Genomic DNA, 12,114 nt, shown 5'->3' on the forward strand with positions numbered 1-12,114 from the left:
GAGATCCGAATGGGGGACTATTTTACCTCCGGAATATTTTACCCAAGAGGACTCCATCATCATTTAATCATACAGTATAGCTGCATGCCCTCGGGAAAAATTACGGCCGTATTTTCCCCTTGCTTTCAGCTGTGCGCAGTACGAGCACAGCAAGGCCGTTTTACTTATTGTTACAAGGCCAGGTCAGTCAATCATCCAGACTGTTGCCCTTGCAACTACTGAAAAGGCTGCTGCCCCTCTTCAGTAACCACACGTTTGTCTGGCCTCTCAACAGATACCCCTCCGTTGTGGTTGCACCTACGGTACGGCTATCTGTATCGCTGAGGCACGCAAGCCTCCCCTCCAACGGCAAGGTCCATGGTTCACGGGGGAGGGGGGGGGGAGGGAGGGACCTATATACTATATAATATAAAACCCATATGAATTGCCGGTTGAACTGGTTAGGATGTGTCTAAGATGCTGCAAGTATGATTCCCAGTAACCTACAGGGAAGAGAATCTCGCCATAAGAGCATGCACATTTAGGATAATTAAGGCCTCGTAATGGATAACGTCTTATTGAATAAGAATATTTGTCAGGCAATGTATTATTTGTACTTATTCTTGGCCCAGTAGATGCGGTAAAACTTTGGCAAGAAAATGTATCATTTACCAATTGAAGTTTCTTGAATGAAGTAACGACTTGTCACGTATTCTCGAATAATAACACACGTAACCTTCATACTCCATCTCCTCTGATGTTCAACCTCTTTCAGCTGCTGTGGATTTTCAGCGGTCCAATAATGCATATTTATAGCTCCATATGATATTTGAAGATAGCTTCATCGGTAAAGAAAATTCGCTGAAGAAAGAACCTAATACCTTGATTTAGAATCAGAACCGAGTCAGAGAATTCATTGGTTTAGCATTCCGTCCCTTTATCTGCTGACACATTGTACTGATGGAAGCCGTTTGTACGCAAAATGCGAGAAACATAGGGCAGACTTATTCTGGAGGCACTCACAGTTTCTCTGGAGCTAATTTGTGGATTATGAACAATAGCTGGCCTATTTCGTTCGCTGCTCACACGTTGCAGGATTGCTCCTAAGACTATTCGCGGTATTTTCATTCTGTCGGGATATCTTTTTGAGTACAGCTCAACTGCTCTCCTCTCGTTTTTTCAGCATTCTCCGTAAAACATTAGCATATCTAGTTTCTCTCGGTATTTGAAAATCGTTAATTATTTTCAAATTATTCGTCGCTCGAGACACGTTATCGACAGACAGAACTAGCAGTTAAATTTTCTCTGTATCCCTTTTTATAGAGCTAACGCGGGGATGCAACATTCTTTTTACTCCTGATCCGACGTGACGTATTTTATTTGCGTAGGAAATCACGAACTTAACAATTAAGACGGGAGTCCGTTTCTTGTACAAAGCATATAAATTATATGTTCTATGTATTGTAATTACGAGATTTTAAAGAATGAAATTCCGTTGAATTCCTCTTATAACTACGATGATAGCTGCAGAAATTATTGGAGTTTCACTTAAAAAAGCAATTTTGATACCTACATCTCTGCAGTTAAAGTTACGAATACAAACTATACACCATTTGATGCAGGTGAAAACAGAATTACAATGTCTTAAATAGCACTGACATCATTTTAAGTGAACAGCGTAGCAGAAATACACAGGGTGTTTCAAATTTACACCCAAATTCTTCGAAATAATCTAGAAATTGTCTCGAGGGAGAAAATGAGGACAGGAATCCGTGACTGGAAACGAAGTCAAACGAAGCTACAGAGCGTCGACATTACAGGAGCAGGCGCCCGTTTATATATGTGGATACAGGGTGATTCCGTGGTGATGTTATAGACTTTCAGGAATGACGGGGAAGAATAAATGTTTGTGTTTGAGGTTAGCTACAGGGGTCGAAATAACACGGCCCGGCGCCTGCATAGATGGATATAGAGGCTGATTCCGTAGTGACGTTACATACTTTTAGGGATGATGGCAAAGGATACACGTATCAATCTGAAGTAACTGTCTCTGGTCTGGAAACGAACGAGATGAATGTAAAAACCGAAAACCTATCTGATTGCTCTGACAATGGAATACAAGTACCGGTACTGTTGTCACTAAGATTGTGGGTTAGACAACTTTCAGAGGTAGTGGTATGGATCAAAATAATAACAAGAAAACGACCAGAAGACATGGGCTTTTAAGTGCGAATCTGAGAAACTATGTGCATTTGTTCATCTTCACTACTGTGAAACATATTTTGGAACAAGTGGCCATAGCTCTCAGCCTATGTTTAAAAAATTGACATTTTTCTCTTCTTTTGTTCCATGCTACCACCTCTGAAAATTACCTACCCTACAATCTTAGCAACAACAGTACCAGTAGAAGAATTCCACCGCCACAGGTATCCGAACGACTGCTGCTTATAACTTTCGACTCTCTCGGGGGATTTTTTTTTTATTGAAAAATCTTCATAACATCAAGGAGAAAGAAGAGAAAGCGGATGAAGGTGTGTGAATGATGAGATTTTGACAAACCATTGAGAGACCTGAATCAAAACAAGGCACGCAGTATATGACTACCCCTCATACATTGAAAGAACTAAACATGACAAGTATTTCAATATAGATTCATTTCATGTGTTACGTATGCTGGAACAGTGACGACACCGCATATGGGTTGCTCTTTTTTCCACTTTAAATAAGGATTCATAAGTTGATTGGTTGTGTCAGCTTCTGTCACACATAAGATTTTCTGAAACTGATGTACGGAATATAATACGCTGAATGAATAATAATGTTTATTGTAATTTGTCTTAGTAATGCCGAAGCGAGAGGTTTTTTCGTTGCTAAACAATGAAGCAACGGAAGAATTTGTTTATTTCAAAATATAAGGACACATTACGCAGCTAAAGACTTACTTTAAAAAAAATTTCAGCTGCTCGGTACCCATACATACAAAACATTAACTTCCATATGTTGGTTAGAAATCTGGTTTTTGTATAGTTAGAACATCTACCACACCGTGGTATACTGGAAGCGAAGTACCATCTTTCCTGATACTTGTATGAGCTCATTACTGCTTCAGTGCACAATGCGTTTTATGAATTTAGCCCGCATGTTTAAATCATGGGCGTGTCTGAGTGCAGAATGGTCTATACCCTCCCACCCCCGCCCTCTCCTCTTTGACTCTCATTGTATTTCTCTTTTTCTCTGCGGTTCACTGCTGTTAGTAATTACTAAAAATTCCGAATTTAGCATTCCAGGGAAGCAGGGAAGCGCTCACCTGCTTTTGACACGGAACATGCAATTCTCATCACAAACAGTTTAGCGTGGAGTGCAGGAGAGAGGCTATTGGTCTGATGAAGTGCTCTCCAACTGAAAATGACAAGTAGGGCCCCTCTGTCGATTTTATGAGGGCGCATGGGAAGTGGTCGAGCAGACGTGGCCCCACGCCTCACATATATGTCCTTGTTACCTTAGTCCAATTATGTGAGCTAGCATCAATTATTCACAGCTGACTGCTGTCATAAATAAATTCATAGCATCTGATTGTAATGAATGGTACATTTCCAGTGATGTAACGAATACTGAAAAAAATATATATTTCATCTTTCATCGAGATGGCATATTCGCAGCTCACATAGCGGTTTAGAATTAAGTGTGATTTCATGTACACAGTTGCTAAATATTTTTAAAATAATTTTTTCCGCTGTCCTCATTCACTTTCCACACAACAAGAAAATCGGAAAGATGGCGACAACTACACATACAAGAATGTTTCTGACAAGTCTTGCGTTTCGTTAGCCACATATATTTGATTTCAAGTATGATTTGTAACACGTGACCGAGGTTTATGGAGTGGGGCGTGGGCTGTCAAGCATGAATCGTGTTTTATATCATGGCCAGAACAGTATTTTCTAAAGTACAACTGATTTAACATCCTGACGCTATTGAAAGACAAAACAAATTTTAAACTCTGTGAAGGTGTATGTGCCATGGCAATGTCTGTAACAAAAATACAGGACTAAATGTCTGATAAGGACTTTATGGAGCATAATACATGACAGGTTAGCAAACTACAGAGTGTGATTCTTTTTGTACACACTTATGACTCAACTGTGCATTCAGAATATATTACTCAGACATTATTACTCCGGATTAAGGTGCAGCCTTATATAAGTAAACTGATTCAGAGCACTGAATGTCAATCTTATGGACATAATACGTGAAGGCCTCAGACCGGAAGACGCCTGAGAACAGCTTATGTTGCACCGAGTTACATGACTACAAATCTCTATAGGTATTGTATCCGCATGTGGCGTTCATTCGCAGACACATGCTTGTAACACTGCCACGATGACCTATGAAACTATCAGATATTACAAGGAAAATCCAGGGTGGAATGTAACAGTTTTTTGAGAAGGAAATTTGCTACTCACCATATAGCTGAGATGCTGAGTCGCAGATAGGCACAACAAAAAGACTGTTTCAATTATAGCTTTCGGCTGTTAAGACAAACGCAACTCACACACACGACTACAGTCTCAGGCAATTGAAACCGCCATGTGTGTGTGTGTGTGTGTGTGTGTGTGTGTGTGTGTGCGCGTTAACGGCCGAAAACTATGTTTGTAACAGACTTTTTGTTGTGCCTTTGTTGTGACATTATATTACAGTACTAAGATTGTTGCGAAGTAAAATAAAGATTAACTCTCGCTGTTAAGTAACAATTGACAAACACAAATTTCTTTAATTTAGTGTTAAATTCCGTCATGAAATAAAGTTCTTTCACAGGTTTTATCACACTCCATTCGGGTCTAAGGTTTTCTCTTCAAGTCTTTATATTTGACAATAGTACTATATTAAATATTTGCCCAATTTCTGAGAAAGAGTCTTGTCAGACTATCAACATTTGTAAAAGACTCAGCAGTATGCTCTAAAAAATTGGTGAGCAACTTTGTAATTTTGTATCCTGATGTGATACCTTCTTATATTTACAAATACTTCTTCAAAATTATATAACGTATTTGTTTCGTGGCTACCATATAAATTAGATTAAAACGAAGTATACATATCAAATAAACTGGAAGCAGTCTTGATCGTATAAATTTTCTAATGTGGTGACCGGCTTAGATATTATTACAAGATCATCTTCAGACCATAATTGTCTGCCGGAGGCGGTGGTGCAAGATGATCTTGAAATAAGAGCGAAGCCGGTCACCACATTAAAAATTTTATTCGATCAAGACTGGTCCCAATTTATTTATAATAATTATAAATCGCTGTTTCCTATAGTAAGAACTATGTTCTTTAAAATGTTTTCCGTATCAATGTAGTGTAACAAACATTCTGAATCTTTTAAGAAGCAACTGCACTTCAGAAGAAAAGATCAAGGATATTATACGTGGGCTTTCATAGCACTGAAGAAGAGGTAATTTAAGGATAAAATATTAGGGAAATTTGGGGGAGAAGAGACAACAATACAATATAACTACTGGTAGATAAAGTCTATTCGATTTCTTTAGTAGAGAGGCGTAGCTATGGTACAGCATAATGTTGGTAATTTAACCTGATCTAGCAACACCACATAGGTATTGTATGTTTACTACATTTTTCCTAATGTTTAGTACCTTGACGTTAAACGTCAACAATTGAGTACAGCGATCTAAGAGACCGTTAGATTTAGGATTCACACTGGCATAGCTGCAGTTGAATTGTAACTGTGAAAGTGTTAGCAACGGCAGTGCTACTGGTTCTCCTCAATTCTTGTTGCAAGTTGTTTGCGGGGGACTGAAGTAACAGGAAGTGATTCTGGTATAATTGCAGAATACATACCAACATATATTAAATTTTTTGTTTAATTCCTGCATCTAGTATTACTTCAGACCGTTTAGAAGGTAAAAATTCGGTTATTCATAACCATGTCGCAGGAATAACTCAAAGTTACCAGCAGTAGCCTTTATGTTGTTGCCCTTGCCATTACCTTTATCTGAATTTGTAATTCTGTGTCACAAACCTCAAAATATTCATCAGTACAAATAAAGCCCGATCACTGTGTTTGCACAATCATTCCTTCTTAAAGTGAATTTCTCCATATGTAGCCAACAGTGGCTGAATGACTAAGTTGTAGTCATCCCCTTTCTGTATTCCAATTTCCGTGATCAAATGATATGCAGGAATATTATTACATTTACTTAATTCGTAGGCTTACACAAAGACAGTTCATCGATTTTATTTTTCAAACATTATCAGTTTTTGTGGAACACATTATTTTAAATACTTCTTTATGTCGACATGTTTCAAGCAGGAATTTTCTTTTATACTTACTTCTCGAAAGCTGATAGTATGAACGCGTGTTAATCTCTAAATTGGTGATCTTATGACACATGAGACTACAGGAACGCTACCATGAGCGGTTGAGCCCCTATATGAAGATCCCGCTATCAGCCCAGCTGTAAATCATTCTCAGACAATGCGATTCATTAGAAAACCAGGTGAGTACCAAACGTTCACTTGGCAGCACAAAAATTGGCCGTCAGAAATGACACTCAGAGATAAAGTCCGGTACAGCACTGACACGAGTGAAATTCAGTATGCCATACTTTCCTATTTACTTTGGGAATATGCGAATGAGGAAATATTACTTCAGAAATTACAAATAAATGATGTTGTCAGTATTTCATATCTAATCGAAGAGTGTAGAAAATCTTTTAATTTAATAGAAAATGCTGTCTTTATCTATAGATATACTGCATACTGACTGAATAGCCGGCCGCGGTGGTCTCGCGATTCTAGGCGCGCAGTCTGGAACCGTGAAACTGCTACGGTCGCAGGTTCGAATCCCGCGTCGGGCATGGATGAGGTTTAAGTAGTTCTAAGTTCTAGGGGACTGATGACCACAGCGGTTGAGTCCCATACTGCTCAGAGCCATTTGAACCATTTGAACTGACTGAATATATTGTTTTGTTGTGTCTTCAACCGGAACTCTGATTTCGTGCAGCTCTCCACGCTAGTGCAGCCTCTTCATCTCCTAACAATGTCTGTAAAGTACAGATGTTTGACATGTTTGCTATATTCGCCTCTTGGTCACCACTTTACTTTTTATCCCCCTCCCCCTCGCCTCGCCCCCCCCCCCTCCCCCAGTCACACACTCATACTTCATTACAAAACTGATGATTCGTTGAATTATCAGAATGTGTCCTATCAACCGATGCCTTATTTTAGTCACGTCATGCCAAAAATTTCTTTCCTCCCCAGTTCTGTTCTCTGCAATTGCAGCATCCGTTCTACAGCGTGATTTTTTTCTGTCGTGTACAAATTCTAGACTGATCTATGAGACGGTACGTAACAGAAAAGGTCTTATGACCTTATGCCCGGAAACATGGTATACATCATTTATTTTGTCATACATTGTTACAGAGACTGCGGTCTAATACGCGCTTTACCATGCAGCCACAGCTACAGTAAATATTGAAAATTGCTTCCATGTACCTCAACGCATGCGTGTACGCGACGTAGCATGTTCTATCTCACACGTTCACATCGACCTGGTGTGTCAAAGGCAGCATGAATACGCTGTTCCAGTGTCTCCACATCTGGAGTATGCTCTGCGATCACGATACGCTTGAGATGGCCCCATGACCAAAAGTTGCATGGGGTGAAATCCGGTGAACGAGAAGGCCATGCAATTTGACTCCCTCGTCCGATCCATCGACCGCGGAAGACACTGTTGAGATCCGTCCGGTCGTTAACGGTGAAGTGGGCTGGAGCACCATAACCCTTCGTATCATCAGTGGCACTTATTCCAGCAGGAGAGGCAGAGTTACCAGCAGGAAATGCCGATAGCTGCGGTCTAGTAAGTAACGTGTAAGGAAGGCAGGTCCCAAAATACGGTCCCCAATTATCACGGCCCATGCATTCTGTCTGCACGGTGCTGATGATTCGCAGTCACCATTTCATGGCAGTTGTGAATACTATCCCACAAATAAAGGTAATGGAAGCTGAAGATACCACTCCGCGTAAGACGGGCTCATATGTGAATAGGACGGATGACACAAATTCCGGAATCGTGGCTGCCTGGTGAAGAAACCAGTTACAAAACTGCTCCCGATGTTTGAAGTCCTAGGCCCCGAACACGCTGTGTGATAAGGGTAGAAGCAATTGTCACAGAGAATGTTTCACACGATCGTCTGACTTACCTTGTACTGGTGGCCAACTGCCTTGTACTGACTCAGATTTAGCTATCCGCAGTATCAATCACATTTTCCTCCAAGTCTGGTGTCCGAACATTTCGGGTGCGTCCATGATTTCCTGCTTCCTCAACCGGCCCTGTCTCAGACAAACAGTGAAACACTGTTGCGAACATTCAATGCTGTGGCTGTAGTCGGCGGGGATAGGTCTCCTGATACAACCTTGTTACCCGCCGGCTGTTGCCCTTTGCTTTTTCTTAAGTAAACACCTATGTCGGCAAGCTCTCAGTTCCAATACGGATCAATTGTGCACTGGAACCACTGTGTGCAGCCCTGTATCACATCAACTGCAAGGTGAATCTGCAAGAGAAGTAAATTGGACACCACATTACCAAGTAAGACGGCAGCAGAGGATGCTAGGGCACGATGTGTGAGGAACAGTACCACCATATAGGAGGGAACCATGCATGCTTTAACTCTGGCGGCATAGTATAAGCGCGACATAGACCGAAGTCTAGGCAACAATGTATGATTGAATAAATAGTCTGTAGCATGGAAACAACGCATTTCCGGACATACATTCGTTACACCCTCCATGTTCCGTATCCGCCCAGCGATCAATCCATACAGTTTGTAAACGGTGAAAAAAATCACCCTGAATAGTAACCAATGACACTACATGCGAAAGGTCAACTTCCTTCACAGTGTCACTTTCAGGGCGCCATGCCTAGTCATCAACAGGCTACTCGTTACAGTGTCATTGTTCTTGTGGAGAAGTGGAGTTTAATGAGCCGGCCGCGGTGGGCGAGCGGTTCCAAGCGCTTCAGTCCAGAACCGGGCGACTGCTACGGTCGCAGGTTCGAATCCTGCCTCGGGCACGGATGTGTGTGATGTCCTTAGGTTAGTTACGATTAAGTAGTTCTAAGTTATGACCTCAGATGTTAATTCCATAGTTCTTAGAGCCACTTGAACCATTTATGGAGTTTAATGGTATCAGAGGCTTGTGCATGGCATGGCATTTCTTAGCGCACAGCGCTACGATAATAAAACATTGTCGATATACTGAAGAATCCAGTAAGTGTTTGGAAATTGCTCTTTCGAGTGTAACAACTTGTCCTGGATAATTAATATTATAAAATCCTTTCTTAAACACGTTTCAGTTAAAACATACTGTAGCGTTTCCCTGGTCGACGGATATGTTTCGGCGCTGGCTTTGGGTGTCCGGAGTACGTATCTAATGTGCTGCCATAAAAAAGGCTCCCCATACCATCAACTCTGAACACCATGGACAAACTCAACCACGACTGACGGAATGTGGTTTTCACGGACGAATCGGTATTGTCCTCTGCGAATGATGGGCCATTGTGAGTATACTGGTCGCAAGGTGCCCCTTTTGATCCTAATACCTCCATCAATCATCTCGCAGTGGACGTTTGTCTCTGGCAGTTTTGGCCTGTATTTCTCCGCATGGACTTCGAAAGGCTCACAAGAAAGGTGGTCGACTTGATGCTACCTGGTATACCAATATTGTGACTAATATTATGTACCCATCTGGCCGACAACAGTATAATGAGAAATCAATCTGTTTCCAGCAGGACCAGTCTCCTATAGACATATCAGCGATGAGTCAGATTAGGCTTCCAGAACAGAATGTGATTTCTCTTCTTGTCTGGCATCTTTCCGCACCAGACTTAAACCACAATTAAAACGTATGGCCAGAGACGAAACGGATCATGCGGGAAACTTGTCGTGACTTGTCCGGTACTCACAGCTTTTACTTCTGCCAGTAGCGGACATGAGTCGTGCTTCGGTAGCTCAGTTGGTAGAGCACTTGCCCGCGAAAGGCAAAGGTCCCGAGTTCGAGTCTCGGTCGGGCACACAGTTTTAATCTGCCAGGAAGTTTCATATCAGCGCACACTCCGCTGCAGAGTGAAAATCTCATTCTGGAAACATCCCCCAGGCTGTGGCTAAGCCATGTCTCCGCAATATCCTTTCTTTCAGGAGTGCTAGTTCTGCAAGTTTCGCAGAAGAGCTTCTGTAAAGTTTGGAAGGTAGGAGACGAGGTACTGGCAGAAGAAAAGCTGTGAGTACCGGACGTGAGTCGTGCTTCGGTAGCTCAGTTGGTAGAGCACTTGCCCGCGAAAGGCAAAGGTCCCGAGTTCGAATCTCGGTCGGGCACACAGTTTTAATCTGCCAGGAAGTTTCATATCAGCGCACACTCCGCTGCAGAGTGAAAATCTCATTCTGGAACCCTACATATGTTTGGAACTCTAGGTACCACGGAGGTGGTAGCAGAAACTGAAGACTTATTACCCGTTTCATATTCGTTTCCATGTACCCGTGGTCAAGGGGTAGCGTCTTTGATTCATAATCAAAACGTCTTCGGTACCGGGTTCGATCCCCGCCACTGCCTAAATTTTGATAAATAATCAGCATTGGCGGCCGAAGACTTCCGGCATAAGAAGTCAGCCTCATTCTGCCAACGTCCTTATCAAAGAGGGCGGAGGAGCGGATAGAGGTTATGGGCACTCTTATGTCCTAGGGGTGGGAAATTGCCCCTAAAGGCGAAAGAATCAGCAATGATCAACGACATGAGGATGCAGAAGGCAATGGAAACCACTGCATTAAAGACACGTAACGTGTATCCACTGGACATGTGGCCTGTAATAGAAGACGTGTCATGATGATCCCTCCATTGGCAAAACATTCCGGAATTGTCCCCCATTCGGATCTCCGGAAGGGGACTGCCAAGGGGGAGTTACCATGAGAAAAAGATTGAATAATCAACGAAAGGATTATGTTCTAAGAGTGGGGGAGTGGAATGTCAGAAGCTAGAGCGCGGAAGGGAAACTAGAAAATCTGAAAAGGGTAATGCAAAGGCTCAATCTACATATAGTAGGGGTCAGTGAAGTGAAGTGGAAGAAAGACAAGGATTTCTGGTCAGATGAGTATCGGGTAATATCAACAGCAGCAGAAAATGGTATAACGGGTGTAGGATTCGTTATGAATAGGAAGGTCGGGCAGAGGGTGTGTTACTGTGAACAGTACAGTGACCGGGTTGTTCTAATCAGAATCGACAGCAAACCAACACCGACAACGATAGTTCAGGTATACTTGCCGACGTCGCAAGCTGAAGATGAACAGAGAGAGAAAGTGTATGAGGATATTGAAAGGGTAATACAGTATGTAAAGGGGGACGAAAATCTAATAGTCATGGGCGACTGCAATGCAGTTGTACGGGAAGCAGTAGAAGAAAAGGTTACAGGAGAATATGGGATTGGGACAAGGAATGAAGGAGGAGAAAGACTAATTGAGTTCTGTAACAAGTTTCAGCTAGTAATAGCGAATACCCTGTTCAAGAATTACAAGAGGAGGAGGTATACTTGGAAAAGCCCGGGAGAGAGAGATTCCGAAATCAGATATTGGATTGTAAGGCGTACCTAGGAGCAGATATAGACTCAGATCACAATATAGTAGTGATGAAGAGTAGGCTGAAGACATTAGTCAGTAAGAATCAATACGCAAAGAAGTGGGATACGGAAGTTCTAAGGAATGACAAGATAAGTTTGAAGTTCCCTAACTCTATAGATACAGCAATAAGGAACAGCGCAGTAGGCAGTACAGTTGAAGAGGAATGGACATCTCTAAAAAGGGCCATCACGGAAGTTGGGGAGGAAAACATAAGTACAAAGAAGGTAGCTGCGAGGAAACCATGGGTAACAGAAGAAATACTTCAGTTGATTGACGAAAGGAGGAAGTACAAACATGTTCCGGGAAAATCAGGAATACTGAAATACAAGTCGCTGAGGAATGAAATAAATGGGAAATGCAGGGAAGCAAAGACGAAATAGCTGCAGGAAAAATGTGAAGACATCGAAAAAGATACGATTCTCGGAAGGACAAACTCAGCAGACAGGAAAGTCAA

At 41.9% G+C, this 12,114-nt stretch overlaps 1 non-coding gene across 1 annotated transcript; it reads left to right on the forward strand.

Moving 5' to 3' along the window:
* Positions 1 to 10,293: 10,293 nt before the first annotated feature.
* On the forward strand, positions 10,294 to 10,368 carry Trnas-cga (transfer RNA serine (anticodon CGA)). The gene has a single exon. It is a non-coding gene; the product is annotated as a tRNA-Ser (tRNA).
* Positions 10,369 to 12,114: the final 1,746 nt, after the last annotated feature.

The sequence above is a fragment of the Schistocerca gregaria genome, chromosome 1 (assembly GCF_023897955.1).
Source record: "Schistocerca gregaria isolate iqSchGreg1 chromosome 1, iqSchGreg1.2, whole genome shotgun sequence".
Classification (NCBI taxonomy): Eukaryota; Metazoa; Arthropoda; class Insecta; order Orthoptera; family Acrididae; genus Schistocerca; species Schistocerca gregaria.